The sequence below is a fragment of the Agrilus planipennis genome, unplaced genomic scaffold (genome assembly GCF_000699045.2).
Source record: "Agrilus planipennis isolate EAB-ADULT unplaced genomic scaffold, Apla_2.0 scaffold168, whole genome shotgun sequence".
Taxonomy (NCBI): Eukaryota; Metazoa; Arthropoda; class Insecta; order Coleoptera; family Buprestidae; genus Agrilus; species Agrilus planipennis.
In genome coordinates this window covers 671,554-677,389 of record NW_020442443.1, presented here as the reverse complement: position 1 = coordinate 677,389, position 5,836 = coordinate 671,554, and positions in this window count along the sequence as shown.

Sequence of the window (5,836 nt, the reverse complement as noted above, 5' to 3'; positions counted from 1 at the left end):
AGAATAAATTTATTTATTTTAATTTTTAAAAAATTTATTAACCCACTTAAGATCTTTTTTTTTAAATCAACATAAACCTACAATTGTCAGAAACTGGGCCAGTGTCTTTTATCTTACATCGGACCATTTAAACTATCAAAATAACAAAGTTGACATCTACTAATCGAAACTTTTTAGAACTGATGAAAATTATAAGTACATCTATTTTCCTCATGACTGTTGGATTTAATTTTGGAGTCTGATTAGCTGCAAAATGTAATAAACACAATGCTAAAAGTTTTGTCGTTGATTAATCGTATGACCCGCGTGTACTATCATCATGTGAGCAATGAGTAGCCGTGCGTAAAGCTGGAGATTAATATAAACAATATTATGTAGGTAGAATGACTTAAATATTTAGTAGTTCCTAATCAATGAATTATTTAGAAGTATGAAAATTTAATCGTTAAAGTACAATACATTTATTAATTATGAATACAATAATACAACATAATGAAGGCATGTTCTACAGCAGTGTTCCATATAAAAGAATAGTTTCTACTAAATGTAACAGTCAGGTATTTGATTGGTAAATTTAGGTTTTACGTCGCTAATTTATTAAAAACAATTGATTGAAATTAATAAAAAATTACTTGAAAGTTCCAGTTATCATCATTATTTCTTTTATTGGAAATTTTATTTTGCTCGACTTATTTTGTTCATCGTCTTAATCATCATAAGATCGTCAGTCTTAAGACTTGTTGGACTTTCCTATCCTGAGCTAAACTTCGCACTTCCCTAAAACTAGAAAAACTTTTAAACTTTTGGGTGTTTCATTCGCACCAGCCAGTAATGCTGGTGGGCGGGCAGTCCCTTCGGACCATCACGCCGGAAGTTAGGGCGGGTGAGAAAGATGAGACGTACGAAATGAAGACAGAAGAGAATGAAAGATTATCTGTGGAATATTACTGCCTCAGCATTTGCCTAAGTAATACAAGGAAACCACAGAAAAACTTGGACCAAGGCAGACGGACCCGGAATCGAACCGGCATCCTCTCGAATGCTAAGCAATGGTCTAAACCTCTAGGCCATGCCGCTCGGTCCTAAAACTAGAACAACCCACATCCTTAACTATTTGCCCTCTACCTCTACCTCTACCCCTCCTAACTTCCGTTTCTGTCTCTAATATGTCTCTTCTTCATGCCTGAGAAAATGTCCTACCAACCTATCTCGCCTATTTCTTATTGACTTCCATAGAGCCCTCTGTTCTCTTATTTCTTCTAATACCTCTTCATTTCTAACATCTCTATCCACGGTATCTTCACCATTCGCCTCCAATACCACATTTCGAACGGTTCATGAGTACAATATTGTCTTTATTTTAATTCAAAGTTATTTTAAAGCTAGAAAATAAATATTTTTGAATTATTCATTATTATTTTACTTTCAGTTCGAGTGTATCTATAATTTACAAGGGTATTCATTTATTTATTTATTTGTGAACTTGCATCTATTCTTTTATTCATTTGTTTAATTTTGTACCTACCTGTACACTACTCTAACCGCAGTAATATGGGGTGAATGTGTGATAAACCACATTATCAGCATACAATTGCAAAAAACTGACTTTTATACAAATGTACCTGCATACAATATAAATTATTAAAACAGGAATTATTTTTCTGTTTTTTGGAACTTTTTGACTAGGTAAAACTAAAATTAACAAATATTTTCAGGTCATTCTAGCTACGACTTGACACATTTTCGTTAAAACTAGTCTTCACTAAAATAAATAGTCTAAATTATGGGCTTAGATCTAGATCGCGTACCGTGACCCTTATTGAACGACTTCACATTCTTTTTTTAATTGGTTTATTTATTTTTACCAACTTCTTTTTTGACTGTTATGTCTAGGAATATAAGGTTACGGTAGGAAAAGACAACACGAAGTGAGTGTCGTCGTTGGCGTGTCTTTTCTATTTTGTGATAGACAACCTGTGGCATCTCTTTTTTGACAACATTACAATTATTGGGAACATACCTACTATATGGAGCGACTTTAGGTTATCCTGATTCTGTCTAAATTGTATAATTAATATTAAATCGTTCTTCATCGTCTCTAATTCGTTAGTAAAAACTGATTTAAATAAAATGTATAGGTACCAGTTTATCAGACATTTCTAGTTTTACCTAGTCAAAACTAAAATTTGTCTAATGGGAATTGTTAAAACTAGTTTATCTTAGACATATCGCGATTTAATCGAAATTGGGTTTTTAAGGTTATCTATTGATTTGCAAATATCGCGTTAAAATCAGGTGCCTACTTAATTCCTTTTCGTTCACAAATTTCATTATCTGCTCATTCCAGATTGACTAGAACTACTGGGGTCAATTGAAAAGTCCCCGGCCTGACACATAGATGGCGGCACCAGAACTAACTCCATATGATTTTCAGTTAGTCCTAACCTTCAAAAGGCGCGTCTATAAATTTGACGCCTGTACGATCATTAGTTTGTGAATTATAGCATTTTTAGTGAAGCAACTTTTGTTATTGTGTAAAAAATGGATAAAAAGGAATTTCGCGTGTTGATAAAATATTGCTTTGGGAAAAAATACAGTTGAAGCAAAAACTTGGCTTGATAACGAATTTCAGGACACTGCCCCAGGAAAATCAACCATCAAGGATTGGTATGCTAAGTTTAGACGTGGTGAAATGAGCACCGAAGACGGTGAACGCAGTGGACGCCCAAAAGAGGCTGTTACGGACGAAAACATTAAAAAAATCCACAAAATGATTTTGAATGACCGTAAATTGAAATTGAATGAAATAGCAGACACTCTACAGATATCAACGGAACGTATACATCACATCATTCACGAATATTTGGGTATGAGAAAGCTCTGTGCAAAGTGGGTGCCGCGCGAGCTCACTTTTGACCAAAAACAACGACGAGTTGATGATTCAGAGCAGTGTTTGAAGATGATCACGCGTAATAAACCCGAGTTTTTGCGTCGATATGTGACAATGGATGAAACATGGCTCCATCATTTCACTCCGAAGTCCAATCGACAGTCATCGGAGTGGACTGCACACGATGAACCCGCTCCAAAGCGTGCAAAAACGCAACAGTCGGCTGGCAAGGTTATGGCGTCTGTATTTTGGGATGCGCGTGGAATAATTTTCATTGACTACCTTGAAAAAGGAAGGACCATCAACAGCGACTATTACATAGCGTTATTGGACCGTTTGAAGGACGAAATCGCCGAGAAACGACCGCATTTGCAGAAAAAGAAAGTCCTGCTTCACCAAGACAATGCACCGTCTCACAAGTCAGTGAAAACGATGGCAAAAATTCATGAATTGGGCTTCGAATTGCTTCCGCATCCACCGTATTCTCCAGATCTGGCCCCCAGCGACTACTTCCTGTTCTCAGATCTCAAAAGAATGCTCGTTGGGAAAAAATTTTCGTCGAATGAAGAGGTGATCGCCGAAACTGAGGCCTATTTTGAAGCAAAGGACAAATCGTACTACAAAAATGGTATCGAAAAGTTGGGGGATCGCTATAATCAGTGTATCACCCTTGAAAGGAATTATGTGGAATTTTTCAAAAAAAATGTGTTTTACTATTTTAGGCCGGGGACTTTTCAATTGACCTGTTATATCTCTACAGTAATTTGTAATTTATTTTTTCTTTTGCTTCCGTACGCTACGTAGTCTTTGGTATTAGCACAATTTTCATAAATGAAAACTAATTTTTTGAAAAACAATATAAAATTGGTATTTTGGATTAAGAATGAGATTCAATATCGACCCAAGAAAACTACCTATGTATGTAATTTGATTTTCAAATGAATATGGCATACATGCACTTTTTATCTTGTTACCAAACTTTATCAAAAACCTATAAGTCAGATGTTTTGATGAAAACGTTTAATTATTTTTAAAAATGTTCCATCATATAATATTATTTACCACTCACCGATAAAATGGGTGAAAGGTTACTTTTACACAAAAAACACCATCATGTGATGGAGATTCCGTAGTAAAGATAAAAACAATCACATGCTTTTGCTGTTATTACGGATGTGATGATAGATTCATTCAAAACAATAACAATCAACGGAATCTGTTTATGTCTGTATACAGGGTGTTCTACCTAAGGCGGTTTCGTCCATAACTCTGTTATAATACTTTCAATAAAAAAAAATGTTTTTATAAAAATGAACTGGAATCATGGTGTATGCACAGCAAATATTTTCAGTCATACAGGGTGCTTCATTTGTTTTAGCCGCTACCTTTTTTGCAATGGGCAAAATGTGTATGTTATTCAGGGTCGGTAGTACCGACAATATTTTTTCAAATGGAATCTATATTAAATGATACTATACATCGATGCGAAATTAAAAATCTTTTCTAACTGATATAAATATAGACCATTCCATTTGAAAAAAAGATTATTCGTTTTTTAAAATTGTCAAAAGTAGGTTTCGATATTTCAGACTTTTTATAAACTACACATTTTGCCCATACCAAATAAGATACGGTAACTCATGCTAAAATAAACTATATGAACGGCAGATTTTTAGCTTTTATTTTTTTAGATGCTATTTGCCTTATTCAGACAGCTGAAATCGTATTTTTTTGTTTAAAAACAGTTGAATATCTCAAAAACTACTACAGATAATGAAACTAATAATGAAACTAATAATGTAAAAATATGTAAGGTGTTCCATTTAAAACAATGAGGTTAGGTAGCGTCCAGAAGAGAAAATATTTTCTGTATATATGTTAACGGAAATGTGTGTAATCCGTCATTCTATACAATTCCTAAAAAATGTACAAATGTATATAATTTCTAAAAAATAAATTATATTAGACATTTCCTAGGAAATCTATACATTTCCTAAATAGCAATCGGAAATGTATTACATTCAAGATGTCAATGGGTACGTGGGGTTAGCGGAGCGAGGGGAGGGTATTACGTCATCCGATCAAGCGATTTATTGTATTCATAGATAACTGTGATTCTCAGTTTATAACGTGTTTTGTTAATTTTATTAACAGAAAGCATTAGTCTTATACATTTCCTAGTACAATATCGAAATTTCATACAATTCCTAGGAAATGTATACATTTGCCAGGATATGAGTGTATTAAAAAATCTTTGAAAAAGTATTTTATATATTCCCTAAATAGCCTCTGAATTGTATACAATTCCTAGATTTCATACATTTCCAGTAGCACATACATTATAAGATTGCAGACCCCTTTTAAGAACGTTTTTCTAATTAAAAGTACAATAACCGAGTTATGGACGGAACCGCCTTAGGTGAAACACCCTGTATACATATATACCAAAGGACTTCAACAATTTTTCTTCATGCCAGAAATACTATTACAGTTATACCTACACTGCAAATCCATGTGCGTGATTTAAGCATTCATTTGACGTGTAAAATCGTGCAGACAATTTTTAGGCTGTTAATACGTGTTAATTATTATTAATACACGGAAAGGGTGTAAATTGAACACATTTAATGCGTGTATTTTGAATACACGATGTATGAATTATATACATACTACATATTTACAATTTAATCTGATTCGTTTAAATATTTTTTTTTATCAAAATCCTCAGAATTTGTTGATGTAGACGTGTTTGTTGTAGAATGCGCTTACTTTTTACAAATAGACGAAATTTCAATTTGGTAAACATAATTATTCTTTTGTATTGGACATATGTAGGTAGATATCAGATCAACTTCAAACTCACACAGTTAAGGGTACACTTTCTGAACTTTATACATATACATATACAAAATATCTGATTTGCATAAACGTATAAACATATATATA